The following is a 15,380-nucleotide window of genomic DNA, read 5'->3' as shown; positions in this document are numbered from 1 at the left end:
AGGCCGGACAGGGCTGGCGACGCACACCGTAGGCTTGGTGCGTGGAGCAGGGACAGGCCGGGCTGGGCTGACGACGCACACCGTAGGCTTGGTGCGTGGAGCGGGAACAGGCCGGGCTGGGCTGTCGACGCACACCGTAGGCTTGTTGCGTGGAGCAGGGACAGGCCGGACTGGGCTGGCGACGCACACCGTAGGCTTGGTGCGTGGAGCAGGGACAGGCCGGACTGGGCTGGCGACGCGCACCATAGGTTTGGTGCGTGGAGCAGGGACAGGCCGGACTGGGCTGTCGACGCACACCGTAGGCTTGTTGCGTGGATTAGGGACAGGCCGGACTGGGCTGGCGACGCACACCGTAGGCTTGTTGCGTGGAGCAGGGACAGGCCGGACCGTACTGGGAACACACACCACTGGCTTTAAACGGGGATCAGGAACGGGCCGGACCGGACTGGCAATACACCTCAGTCCCTCTCGCCGTGCCTCTACGACTTCCTTCCCTCCTCTCGCCAATGGCTCCCGTAACCCGGTGGCCTTCTCTCCTCGTCTCCTATTTCGCCCTGTGGCAGCCTCCTGCTGCCCAGTCGCCCACGCCATGTGCCCCCCCCTAAAAAATTATTGGGGGTGCCTCCCGTCCGTCCGACGATGGCACTGCTGACGCCGCTGCTCCTCTCCTGCCTGGGTCTCCCCCTTCATAGCCCTCCGGTACCGGATGGCCTCCTCCTCGGTAATCTGCCCCCAACCGAGGAGGACATCCACCAGCGTCACCTCCTGCGTTTGTTCCTGGACACGCTGCTTGGTCGTTGTATGGTGGGTTTTTTCTGTCACGAGTCGTCTATTGTTTTGGTTTTTGTGCGTTAGTATAATAAAGTCAATCATGTTCGCTCAACACGCTGCGTATTGGTCTACTCCTTACCCAGACGATCGTGACACTATAAAATATATTTTGATTTGTTTAACACTTTTTTGGTTACTATGTGATTCCATATGTGTTATTTCATAGTTTTGATGTCTTCACTTTTATTCTACAATGTAAAAAATAGTAAAAATTAATCAAAAACATTTGACTGGTAGTGTATGCAAAAAGTATTTCAGCGGATTTTGTGCGTTTCTGTAAATGTTTGTGTAGTTTAATTTGTGTGGAAAGACACACATTTTTGTGCTATTTCATTCAGACTGTAGGAACATTTTGGAAAAATCTTTTGAAAGTTATTAGAACAATGCATGATGGGTAATGGTGTTCTACACTGCCTTTTTTAGTATCACACTAATTTATTTATATGTAACCCTCTCACCAGGCTCGAATTTGACTCTCACGATATTACCTTACTTAGAATATCTGAACAGCATGGGATATTAGGTGAGAAGGACATCTCCAATAAGAATCCCTATTGTAAACTTGCTAGGGTGATGACAACTAGGGTATTAACTTCAGATAAAATGATTATAGATTTTGTTATTATTATAAGGATATGCTATAAGTAAATGACTCCACCGATGCATCAGACATAAGGTTCAAGATCTATATTATCACATTTTCAATGTACCACTTCAAAAGAAATACAGATAATAAACCCCAATGATTTTTCCACAACCCATGTCCAAATTTTTTGCAAGCTTGCTTAAACCCTTGCCGTGCGTTGGAGCGAAAAAATTTTATGACATACATAAAGTCCCAAAGTACCCCACATTTGTAGTTACTCACTACTCGTAGATATTGCCTCAGTAAAGTATAGCAGTTCCGAGCAGGTGTCCTCACAAGATCCACAGCAAACACAGCTATCAATGCAGCCAATGCTCCGTAGCAGCAACAGACATCCCTTGGAAACCCAAACTCGTCGATCGTCCACAAGCAATTCTCTCCAGGTCTCGCACGATGCTAGGCTAACCTTGAGGATGTTGAATGTCTCCACAATGCGAAGGCAGCTTCAGTCTCCACTAGGTCTTTCTTAACAAAATAATAATACTCTCTCTAAAATCAGGATTTCCCTTCAAAACTCTGTAGGTATGTTTTTGATCTCTCTTTATCGTCTCCTTTAGTCATTTTTCTTCACCAACACCGATAACGTCTCTCCTCTCTTTCCTTTTCACCCTCTCTCTCTCCTTTTCCCCAGGCCTCCTGTTAACCAGTCAACTCTCCCATTGGCCACAACTTAACAAGCTATCTCATTGGTCAAAACTTAACAAGATACGTGGGAAACTTAAACTTAAAATTAAACCAACCTTTTCACTTGTACATTAAAGAAATATTGCTTCAAAAGAAATCCATTAACGACATTACAAATCAGGATCAATTTGATCACCTTTTAAATCTAATACCAATTAATTAAAACAAATAAACTCTATACTTGGTTTTAGCAAGGGTATTACTCTCCCCCCACCAAAATAGGCATGTCCTCATGACTTGTTAACATACAAGTGAAATGTAATAACAAGTAAACGTGTCAACTCTTAACTCTGTCTACAACCTACAGCTGAGACAAAACTTGTTAGATAATTGAAAAGGAGATACATTTGTGTTTCCCTTATCCGATCCACTTGTACAGCGTGGAACAATATCTGACAACTGGGGCAATACTTGGAACTCCAGGTTTATCATAGGTAAGTAGTACAGGAGCTTTCTTTATTCTCTAAGATCTTCTTATTCATGGTCCTTCTATTTCCTCCGAAGTTTCCACTTCTTCTTCAACTTCTCGTTCCTCTTCTGAAATCTCTTCAACTGAGTTAGATGCTTCATTATCATCTGCTTCAACTCCAGTTGCGACCTCAGCTTCTTGACTGGACTCTAATACTTCTGCAACTGTCATTTGATTCCAGACTATGTCTAAGTCCAAGCTAAATGGTTCCGACATCTCTTCCACTTCTCAGCTTCTACAGTTTGTATTAGGCACTCCATACCATACTCCGATGTCCTTATCTTCTGAGTTAAAATCCTTCTCATCTTCTGGATTCTTAACCTCTTCAACTTTCTCATCGTTCCGAGGAGTACAGTTTCCAGGCAACTTTTCATTTCCCTTTCTCTTCCTCCTTCTTTGCAGGGTCCTTCTACTAGGAGTTGGTTCTGAGTTAACCACAGGTTCTAGGCACACTTTCTGCCCCAGTGGTAGCAGGTGGTTCCGATGAAGAATCTTAATGGGTCCATCTCCACTTTCAGGCGTCAAACGGAAACACAGGTAAGTTTGACATCTGACTTTCCACCACATATGGCGTAGAGGCCCAGCGATCTGCCAGCTTGTGTTTTCCTTGCAGTCCTAGACTCTGTCTCCAGGCACAAGTTGCGGATCTTCTTATCATATCGCTGTTTGTTTTCTTGGTTTTGCTTTCCAGCAGTGCTCTCAGCAAGTTTGAAGGTAGCTTTTAACTGTTTCTTCATATCAGATAAATACTCAATGTAAGCTTTCTCTGAAGAGCTATCATTTGAGACTACAAAACAGATATCAACGGGCAATTTAGCTTCACATCCAAACATAAAAAAATATGGGGAGTAGCCAGTCGCTTCATTCCGAGTACAGTTACACGAGTGCACTAGATGCCCAACATACTGACACCATTTGTTCTTTCGTGTAGGATCAAGAGTTCCAAGCATGTTCAACAAGGTTCGGTTGAATCTCTCGGGTTGTGGATCTCCCTGTGGATGATATGGTGTTGTCCTTGACTTCTCCACTACAAGCATATTCAGTAGCTCACGGATGTGTCGACTTTCAAAATCTCTACCTTGGGTAGACCATAATGGATGAAGTACCTCTCCCACAATACTTTGGCGACAGTGGATGCTTTCTGATCCTTCGTAGGAAAAGCTTGAGCATATCTCGTGTAATGATCCGTAATGACCAGAACATTTGCTGTGTTACTTGAGTCAGGCTCAATGGATAGGAAATCCATACACACAAGGTCCATAGGTCCATCACTTTGCATATGACCAAGCGGAACAACTATCTTTGGAAGTGTTTTCTTCTGTACACAGCGAGCACAGGACTTACAGTACTCTTCTACTTCCAACTTCATGCGTGGCAAGTAGAACCGGTCTCTGACAAGTCCATATGTCTTGTCAAATCCTAAATGACCTGAGTCATCATGCAGCGACGTGAGAACCATAGTTCTGAACTTCTCTGGAAGAAGTAACTGAGCACGACGAGTCTTGTTTGGCGGATGTGTGATCCTGTACATAACTCCATCTTCCACTTAAGCTTCTCCCACTCTCTCAGGAGCAAAGAGATGAGTGGATGTTTGGTCTTGGTCACCCTGGTGATATCATGTTTATTAAGAGCAACCCACATCTCTCCTAAGCAAGGGTCTTCTTGTTGTGATGCAGAATGTTCCATAGTGCTCAATCTGGGCATGTGAGACGTCAGCATGCTCAGGTTACAGTATGCTTGAGGCACAATATGCATAGAGGCTCCCAACTGATCAATCACTCTACTATGAGATGATCCAGGAGTTACTCTAACAACATTAGACATCTGGCACATGGCTCTAACACCGAATGCAGGAAGGTCTCTCCAATCTTGTTCCACTGCAGATTGCTGATGAGGGCCTGTACTTCAGACTAAAGTCATAGGTAGACAACGCAGCCAGCCAACGATGACCAGTGACATCGAGTTTTGCGGACGTGAGGACATATGTCAATGGGTTGTTGTCTGTTCTAACCTCGAACTTGACCCCATACAGGTAATCATGTAGTTTATCAACCACGGCCCACTTCAACGCAATAAACTCTAACTTGTGAGCTGGGTAGTTGCGTTCAGAAGTGGTCAGGCTTCAACTCACAAATGCCACAGGATGCAGACCCTCACCTTGATCTTGGTACAGTACTCCACCTAACCCTTCGCGGCTAGCATCTACATGTAGAATGTATGGTAACTGAGGATCAGCAAAAGCCAACACAGGAGCTTTTGTGAGGCTTTCCTTCAATGTCTCAAATGCCATTCCACCTTGATCCAAATGTTCTGAGGGGTTGAGGTAGGCGTTCTCCTCTTCCTTAGACTTTCTTCCTTTATTTTCTGTGGGAAGATATCCACATAAGAGCTGATTCAGGGGGTAACTCTTTAGAGTAGTCTTTCACAGATAATCTGTAATATCCACAGAATCCTAGGAAAGAACGCAGAGCAGTCACAGTTTCAGGCCTTGGCCACATGGTGACAGCTTCAATCTTTGAGGGGTCTGTTGCCACTCCATTCTGGGATTTGATATGTCCAACATAGTTGACAGATGTGTGGTAAAACTGAAACTTGTCAAGGGACAGTTTTAGGCCTTCACTTTTCAAGCAGTCTAACGCCTTGAGTAACCTCTGCACGTGTTCTTCCAGCATCCTTCCAAACACGATTAAGTCGTTGAGGTAAACAAGAACTTCGAGTAGGTTAATGTCTCCAACTGTCTGTTCCATAACACATTGAAATGTTGCAGGTGCTCCGGACACACCCTGCGGCATCCTCTCAAATTGGTAAAATCCAACTGGACAGATAAATGCAGTCTTCTCTTTATCTGTGTCGCCCATTGGGATTTGATAGTATCCGCTTCTGAGCTCTAACACACTGAACCATTTTCTCCCACTCAAACATGTCAGAGCATCCTCCACACGTGGGACTGTGTACTGGTTGGGAACAGTGTGCTTGTTGAGGGTCCTGTAATCAATACACATGCGTATGGTGCCATTCTTTAACCTCACCACCACAATAGGAGATGCATAGGGGCTTCTCGACTCAGATATGATCCCAGAACTTTTCAAGTTATTAAGATGCTTCCTCATATCTTCAACATCAGCTGGGGCCAAGTGGCGAGATCTCTCCCTAAACGGTTTGTCTTCAGTATCTATGATGGTGTGGTGAGTACTCTTTGAACAACCCACATCAAACTCAACACTTCTTTCCGTTCCATCATCTTTTCACATAACCTCTTCTTCCATCCCTCAGGCACTGGAGAATCTCCAAAGTTGAATGAAGAAGATGTCAGTTTCTCAGATGAATCCTACTTACTTTTCAATGGAACACCAGGAGCAACATTTACAGGAAACATATGAGCAATAGGCGTACCTCGTTTCAGGGTGATCTCCTTTGTCGAGACATTCCTGACAGTAAGGGTGATTCTTCTTGATGACACAACTGCAACCGTCTGGATTTCAGGCCTCTCTAACAGAAGGGTTTGAGTAGAAGGTATCCCAGGAAACTTTGGAATTCCAGTAACTCTCGCCTGCCCACCAGGTGGCAGGGTGACAGGTTTTGTCTGTGCGAACCAGACCGTTCCTCTCTTCTCGTCATCATCAGTTGAGCTTTCTCTCATCCTCTCATATTCCTCCTTGATAGCAGGATGAACTTGTAGTGTGCTAAGGAAACCTTCACCTTCCTTTTCTCTGCAAGCAGTCATAAGTCTCTTCACTACAGACATATTTGTGCCGACCAGAATAGACAAGTCACCATTCATGGCCGGATCTGGACATACCAACACAAGTGCTTCAATGGTCTCTGCTATGCCCACAACCGATCCTGAGAACTCAAGCTTGAGCGACAAATAGCCATCATATGGATACTGCTCAGAGCTAAGGCCCCATATCTCTAAGTTTCCTATAGCAATCAATGGCAAATGCGTCAGGTACTTGTCATAAAAGGATCTGTAAAGTAGAGTAATCTGAGAACCACTATATAATAAAGCTTTAGCATAGATACATTCAATCTGTACAGGAACGACAGAACTTGGGCCAACTAAACAGGTAGATAGCATGTCTTTCATGTCTTCATAATTGTGGCACTTTGTGGAACGTTTCTTCACTGGGACGTCAGGTCGCTCCTTTACTGGGTCCCTCTGTAGTTTCCCAAAGACCGCTTTTGTTTGATCAGGCGTGTGTTGACTTTCCTCAAGTTCTCTTCACCTTCACAGTTTCTCTTGAAATGGCCATCTTCTCCACATCTATACCAGAATACTTGGGGGTTTCTGTCGGCCTGTGTCTGTTCTTGGGATGGATTTACTCTTTTCTTTTTGCTTTTAAATGCAACATCTGACCCTTGTGTGTCAGATTGAGCTGCTGTGACATTAGCAGATATGAGAAGTGTAATTTCAGTTTTCAAACCTTCTAGCTCTTTTCTCAGCACTTCTATCTCCGTATTAGCTTATTTGCAAACTGTAGCAACAGGAGCAACAGCTGAGGACTTCACAACACTCTTTGTTGTGTTCCTGTCTTGAATCATGTCCTCCTCCTCCCTTACTTCCTGCAGCAGCTCAGTAAAGGTTGGTGGATCATGCAGCTTATAGGTCATGCGAATACGAAGCGCAACCATGTCATGTGAGGATGAACCTCTCACTACTTGGCCAATGCGTGTGAGATTAATCTCTGACAGCTCAATGCCTCCTTTTCGATACACAGTGTGCAGCAATTTGTCAAGTCTCAACAGGTAAGCTGAAAGCTTCTCTCCTTCACTCTGGAATATGTTTCTCAACCTTACTGTCACAATCTGGGCTTGAACTCAGGTCTCAGATGTGGAGAGTTGGGTGTTCTACCCCTTAGCCACAGAGGAGGTATAGTTGGACCCAAACGAAACACCCAAGGCAATACTCCAGGCAAAGTAGATTTAATATAAAAAAAAGGTTCTTTGCACTTCAAAAATAATCCAACAAAAGTTATTCTCAGAAAGAGGTATACTAACAGAGGTACAGTAAACAAAACAGGAGGAAAAAAAAAATAACTCCACGAGGGGAGAAAAACAAAATAAAGATAACTTAGAAAAGCTTACTCGGAAAGACTCTGTGGGACACAGCAGGAGACACATAGCCAGAACTCAAAAACCAAGTGAGGAACAAGGGGAAAAAACGCAGCTAAAATACTCTAGGGGAAACAAGGCACAGGTGACCTGGATAAAGCTAATAAGGACACACGAGGAAGAACTAAGGCAGAGGGGAACACAGATGACCTCTAGAGGCCCGGAGACAAACAGGAGGCAGGAAGCTGACAGGACCCCCTCCTCTAGGAACGACTCCTGACGTTCCTTCCAGAACACCCTGGCCTCAGGGTGCGAAACTCTCGGATCAAACCTGGGTCCAGGATGTCCTTGGCTGGAACCCAGGAGCGCTCCTCTGGCCCGTAGCCCTCCCAGTCCACCAGATACTGCAGAGAGTTCTGGACCCTCCGGGAGTCCAGTATCCGGCGCACTGTGTAGGCTGGCTGGCCGTCAATGATCCTGGGAGGTGGCGGGGGTCTGCGTGGGGGGGCAAAGGGAGAAGACAAGACAGGTTTTAGTAGTGAAACATGGAAAGTGGGGTTAATTCTAAGGGAGCGAGGGAGAACCAAACGATAAGAAACAGGGTTAACTTTCCTTGCTATGCGGAAAGGGCCGATGTATTTCTGGGAAAGCTTCTTGGATTCGACCCGGAGGGGCAGGTTCTTAGTGGCCAACCAAACTCTCTGACCAGCTCGGAAACTAGGGGCCGTCCGGCGGCGGCGATTAGCCTGACTTTGGTATCTCTGGGAGGTCCGAAGGAGGGTACGCCTGGCCTTCTTCCAGGTCCGCCTACAGCGTTGGACAAAGCGCTGGGCCGAGGGAACACCAACTTGCGCCTCTTCCTCTGGAAATAATGGAGGGGTGTATCCGAACTGGCATTCGAAGGGGGACAATCCGGTGGCTGAGGACTGGAGGGTGTTGTGGGCATATTCAGCCCAAATAATATAGGTGGCCCAAGACGTGGGATTACTGGCCGCCATACACCGCAGGGTGGTCTCCAGATCCTGATTAATCCGTTCCGTTTGGCCATTAGACTCTGGATGGAACCCAGACGATAGGCTGGCTGTGGCCCCAATAAGCCTGCAGAAGGCCCCCCAAAACCGGGACGAGAATTGGGGACCTCGGTCGGAGACAACGTCCAGGGGAATTCCAAATATCCGGAAGACATGGTTCATGAGGAGCTCAGCAGTCTCCTTGGCCGAGGGCAGCTTGGGCAGGGGAATAAACCGGGCAGCCTTAGAGAATCGGTCTACAACCACTAGGATGACTGTGTTGCCCTGGGATGGAGGAAGTCCCGTAACAAAGTCCAGAGAAAGGTGTGACCATGGCCTGCGAGGAACAGGTAAGGGATGGAGCAGTCCCTGGGGTCGCTGACGTGTCGACTTTCCCTGGTTGCACACAGGGCAGGCCTCAACATAGACCTGCACGTCCTTCTTGATGGACGGCCACCAAAACCGCCGCTGGAGGAATTCCAGTGTGCGAGCACTACCTGGATGGCATGTCAAGGGCGACTCATGACCCCACTGCAAGACGCGGGCCCGAACAGAGAGAGGAACGTTCAGGCGTCCGGCAGGACCACCGCCTGGATCGGGCTCATGGACAAGGGCCTCACGTACCCCTCTTTCTAGTTCCCACTGAAGAGGTGCGACGATCCTAGACCTCGGAATAATCGATGCCAAGGGCTTCTCTTGTATCTTGGGAGAATAGGCTCGAGACAGGGCATCCGGCTTGACGTTCTTGGTGCCAGGTCTGTAAGACAGGAGAAACTGGAATCGATTAAAAAAAAGGGACCATCGTGCTTGCCGAGGGTTCATCCGCTTTGCCTGTTGGAGATATTCCAGGTTCTTGTGGTCTGTGAGAACCTGGAAAGGATGCTGAGCCCCCTCAAGCCAATGGCGCCACTCTTCCAAGGCCAGTTTTACCGCAAGCAACTCTCGATCCCCCACGTGGTAGTTGCGCTCGGCCTCAGACAGGCGGCGAGACATGAAGGCACAAGGGTGTAATCTCCCATCCTCACCCCTCTGTGACAGGACGGCTCCCACCCCCACCTCTGAGGCGTCCACCTCCACCACGAAAGGTCTTTCTGGGTCAGGGATCACCAGAATCGGAGCAGAAGTGAAGCTGCGCTTGAGATCCTCGAAGGCCCCTGCTGCTTCCGGACCCCAGTGAATCTTGGTCCCTCCTCCCTTGGTAAGCGTCGTCAAGGGGGCTACCACAGAGCTGAAATTCTTAATGAACTTCCGATAGAAGTTAGAAAAGCCAATGAACCGTTGAACCTCCTTGACCGTGGCAGGTGTGGGCCAGCTGTGGACCGCTTTGACCTTCTTGGGATCCATCTCTAGGTGGCCGGGAGTGACAATAAACCCGAGAAACTGAGTCTGGGAAACATGAAATTCACACTTCTCAGGTTTAACGTAGAGGTGATTGTCAAGGAGCCTCTGGAGAACCCTGCTAACATGCCCCTCATGCTCCTTCAGTGACCTCGAGAAGATGAGGATATCGTCCAGGTACACGAAGACGAACAGATTAAGCATATCCCGGAGAACATCATTAATCAGGGCTTGGAATACTGCGGGGGCATTGGTGAGCCCGAACGGCATCACCCGATATTCATAGTGCCCCGTGGGCGTGTTGAATACCGTCTTCCATTCGTCTCCTTGCCGGATCCGCACGAGATGGTAAGCATTGCGGAGATCCAGTTTAGTAAAAATGGAAGCCCCTTGAAGCAGCTCAAAAGCAGTGGCCATGAGAGGAAGGGGGTATCGATTCCGAACCGTGATCTTGTTGAGTCCCCGGTAATCGATACAAGGCCTAAGACCCCCGTCTTTCTTTTCAACAAAAAAGAAGCCCGCCCCAGCCGGGGAAGTAGAGGCACAGATGATGCCGGCTGCCAAGGACTCCTTAATGTAGGTGTCCATAGCTGAGTGCTCGGGGGAGGATAAGGAAAAGATCCGACCTCTAGGAGGGCAGCAACCAGGGAGTAGATCAATGGCACAGTCATACGTGCGGTGAGGCGGTAAGGAAGTAGCCCGGGACTTGCTGAACACTGCCTTGAACCGATGGTAAACACTGGGGACTCGGGAGACGTCAACAGACTCTTGAAACTGGGTACTAGGGGCTGAGGGACTCTGAAGCATGCAGGTGAGTTGGCAAGTGGGACCCCAGCTTAGAATGGTGCCAGTAGGCCAGTCGATCTGGGGATTATGTCTGCATAGCCAAGGGTGACCCAGGATAATAGGATACTCGGGGGAGTCAATGAGATAGAAGGTCTCCTCCTGCTGGTGTTGAAAGATGGTAAGTCGCAGGGACTGAGTCGCCTCTGTAACCTTTCCTGGTTCCAGAGGTCTGCCATCTAAGGCTGTAACTGCCTGGGGTTGAGGAAGTAGTTGGGTAGGGATCTTAAGTTCCTTAGCCAAGGTTAAATCCAGGAAATCACCTGCGGCACCGGAATCGATCATAGCCTGGACCCGATGCTGGTGGCCCTCCCAGGACAGAGTTGCTGGAATAGCTAGGACAGCGTTAGTAGGAGGAGCTCTAATTTTCCCCATCACAGCCCTCCTGTAGCTAGGCGGGGACAGGCGTTTCCCGAAAGCTTGGGGCAAGTGGAGCGGAAGTGGCCGGCAACCCCGCAGTAGAGGCACCGACGCTCCCTCATGCGACGTTCCCTTTCGTTGGGAGAAAGCCTGGAACGGCCTAACTGCATGTTCTCCGGGGAATCCTGGAGCAGTTCAGGAGCCGGGGAAGCTCTGAATGACGGAGCCCAAACAGGAGAAACAGAGCTGCTCAGAGGAACTTGGGACTGAGACACCTGGCGGCGAGCCGTTCTCCGCTCTCTTAGACGATTGTCCAGGCGGATGGCCAAGGCTATGAGGGACTCGAGATCCCCAGCTGGTTCTCGGGTGGCTAACTCATCTTGAAGGGGCTCAGATAACCCTCCCTGAAAACAGACCCTCAGCGCTTCATCATTCCATCCGCTCCTTGCTGCTATGGTCCGGAATTCAATGGCAAAATCTGCCGTGCTTTGGGGACCCTGACGGAGAGACAGTAGGCGCTTGGAAGCTTCCCGCCCACTGACAGGATGATCGAACACCCGCTTGAACTCTTCTACAAATGCAGCGTAGGAGTCACAACAGGCCTCCTGGGACTGCCACACCGCAGAGGCCCAGGAGAGCGCCTTGTCTGAAAGAAGGGTAATGATGTAGGCAATCTTGGAACGGTCTGTGGGAAAACTTGAGGGTTGGAGCTCGAAGGTGAGGGAGCATTGGGTGAGGAAACCCTGGCAAGAGCTTGGATCCCCAGAAAAGGGCTTGGGAGGTGGTAGTCGGGGCTCCGCCACTGGAGAAGGCCTGTAGTCACTGGGGGGTGACCTGGAGGAAGGGGAAGGACCAGGGAGGCGTTCAAAGAGCTGGCGGAGGGAACTCATCATATCGGCCAGGAGTTGAGAATGACTAGCCATCAGCTCTTCTTGTCGGCTGAGAACGGCTTCATGGCGCTGGAAAGATGCCTCATGTCGAGCGATCACCGCCAACAGGTCCTTGGAACTGAGTGTTTCTGAGTCCATAATTGACTTGGTTTTTCTGTCACAATCTGGGCTTGAACTCAGGTCTCAGATGTGGAGAGTTGGGTGTTCTACCCCTTAGCCACAGAGGAGGTATAGTTGGACCCAAACGAAACACCCAAGGCAATACTCCAGGCAAAGTAGATTTAATATAAAAAAAAGGTTCTTTGCACTTCAAAAATAATCCAACAAAAGTTATTCTCAGAAAGAGGTATACTAACAGAGGTACAGTAAACAAAACAGGAGGAAAAAAAAAATAACTCCACGAGGGGAGAAAAACAAAATAAAGATAACTTAGAAAAGCTTACTCGGAAAGACTCTGTGGGACACAGCAGGAGACACATAGCCAGAACTCAAAAACCAAGTGAGGAACAAGGGGAAAAAACACAGCTAAAATACTCTAGGGGAAACAAGGCACAGGTGACCTGGATAAAGCTAATAAGGACACACGAGGAAGAACTAAGGCAGAGGGGAACACAGATGACCTCTAGAGGCCCGGAGACAAACAGGAGGCAGGAAGCTGACACTTACCATGAGATCAGGTGCACTTTCGGTGGTACCGAATGCGGTTTCTAGAGCCTTCATGTATTTGATCGCTGTAGCATGGGGGTTTCCTGTCTTGAAGAACCTCACAATGTCAGCAGCAGGCCTTTAAAGACTTTATATTATTCTCTGCTTTTTCACATTGTCGGTGCACTGCCATTCCTCTAGAAAATGGGTGGTTTGCTCAGCCCATGCGTCATACTCTTCCTCTCCACTAGGAGTGGGCTTCACACCTGAGAACATACGTAGCTTACGGCAACTGAGTCTCAGATGGCACATTGTTGCATTTCTCTACCAGTGAACTTATGGCACTAACGAGTTCAGCGTTGAGGTCAGCACCAGAGGGACTTAACATCAGCCACAGTCTTCCCTTCATATCTCAGAAAGGATAATAGCTTCGCCTGAAAATCTTCATCCTCTCTCTCAACAGGAGATGTGACTTGTGAAACTACATCTACAGGCCAGGGACCCAACTCTCCAGGTATTCCAACAACACTTGGCACAGCTATTTTGTTAAGGTTGTTTACATTTACATTTTAGTCATTTAGCAGACGCTCTTATCCAGAGCGACTTACATATTATTATTATTTTTATTTTATACTGGCCCCCTGTGGGAATCGAACCCACAACCCTGGCGTTGCAAACACCATGCTCTATCAACTGAGCTACATCCCTGCCGGCCATTCCCTCCCCTACCCTGGACGACGCTGGGCCAATTGTGCGCCGCCCATGAGTCTCCCGGTCGCGGCCGGCTGCGACAGAGCCTGGATTCGAACCAGGATCTAGTGGCACAGTTTTGCACTGCGATGCAGTGCCTTAGACCACTGCGCCACTCAGGAGCTCAACCAAATCTCTACCAAAACATTCTGCTTTTTACCAGCTGAATAAGAACAACGACCACGCAGTTTAATTTTGGATGGCTGCCGTTTTATGGACTCTTAACCAACCGTGCTATTTTGTTAGTTTTTTCGCAATGTTTGTAACTTATTTTATACATAATGTTGCTGCTACCGTCTCTTATGACGGAAAAGAGATTCTGGACATCAGAACAGCGATTACTCACCTTGAACTGGACAAATAATTTTTCTTTAATGAGTCGGACGAGAGGGATTTGCTCCAGAAACCCGACAGGCCCCTCATCCCCGTCATTCGCAGTTGAAAGAAAAGGAGATATCACGGAAGGAGATCGGGGTGCCTGGTAAGGAGCCGGCGACGAGTGGCTAATCTGTCTTTGCCATCGATACTATTGGCCAATTTACAATCGCTTCATAATAAAGTGGATGAACTACAAGCACGTATATCCTACCAACGGGACATTCAAAACTGTAATATCGTATGTTTCACTGAGTCGTGGCTGAACAAATACATGAATAACATACACTGTATCGACAGGATGGAACAGCAGTCTCTGGTAAGACAAGGGGTGGTGGTCTATGTATAATTGTAAACAACAGCTAGTGCACGATATATAAGGAAGTCTCAAAGTTTTGCTCGCCTGAGGTAGAGTATCTCATGATAAACTGTAGACTACACTATCTACCAAGAGAGTTTTCATCTATATTCTTTGTAGCTGTCTATTTACCACCACGAACCGATGATGGCACTAAGACCACACTCAATGAACTGTAAACGGCCATAAGCAAACAGGAAAACATTCATCCAGAGGCGTCGCTTCTAGTGGCCGGGGGACTTTAACGCAGGGAAACTTAAACTGATTTTACCTCATTTCTACCAGCATGTTAAATGTGCAACCAGAGGGACAAAAACTCTAGACTACCTTTCTTCCACACACAGAGACGCGTACAAAGCTCTCCCTCACCCTCCATTTGGCAAATCTGACCAGAATTCTATCCTCCTGATTCCTGCTTACAAGCAAATACTAAAGCAGGAAGCACCAGTGACTCGGTCAATAAAAAAGTGGTGAGATGAAGCAGATGCTAAGCTACAGGACTGTTTTGCTAGCACAGGCTGGAATATGTTCCGGGATTCATCCAATGACATTGAGGAGTATACCACCTCAGTCACCGGCTTCATCAATAAGTGCATCGACGACGTCGTCCCCACAGTGACCATACGTACATATCCAAACCAGAAGCCATGGATTACAGGCAACATCCGCACCGAGCTAAAGGCTAGAGCTGCCGCTTTCAAGGAGCGAGACACTAATCCGGACGCTTATAAGAAATCCCGCTATGCCCTCAGACAAACCATCGAACAGGCAAAGCATCAATACAGGATTAAGATTGAATCCTACTACACTGGCTCTGACGCTCGTCGGATGTGGCAGGGCTTGCAAACTATTACAGACTACAAAGGGAAACCCAGCCACGAGCTGCCCAGTGACGCGAGCCTACCAGACGGGCTCAAAGTATTTTATATTTGCTTCGAGGCAAGCAACTCTGAAGTATGCATGAGAGCACCAGCTGTTCCGGACGACTGTGTGATCACGCACTCCGTAGCCGATGTGAGCAAGACCTTTAAACAGGTCAACATTCACAAGGCCGCAGGGCCAGACGGATTACCAGGACGTGTACTTAGAGCATGCGTGGACCAGCTGGTAAGTGTCTTCACCAACATTT

The 15,380-nt window shown here is 48.0% G+C and overlaps 1 protein-coding gene across 1 annotated transcript in view; it reads right to left on the bottom strand.

The window, feature by feature from the left end:
• The window catches only part of LOC311149965 (tumor protein p73-like), a gene marked incomplete at its 5' end in the record, with an annotated part of 68,627 nt that overhangs the window by 37,983 nt on the left and 15,264 nt on the right, over window positions 1-15,380 (bottom strand). The gene's annotated exons all lie outside the window — the stretch shown is intronic.

Source organism: Coregonus lavaretus, assembly GCF_964263955.1.
Source record: "Coregonus lavaretus genome assembly, chromosome: 22".
In the NCBI taxonomy this organism is placed as follows: Eukaryota; Metazoa; Chordata; class Actinopteri; order Salmoniformes; family Salmonidae; genus Coregonus; species Coregonus lavaretus.
This window is presented reverse-complemented; position numbering and strand designations above follow the sequence as displayed.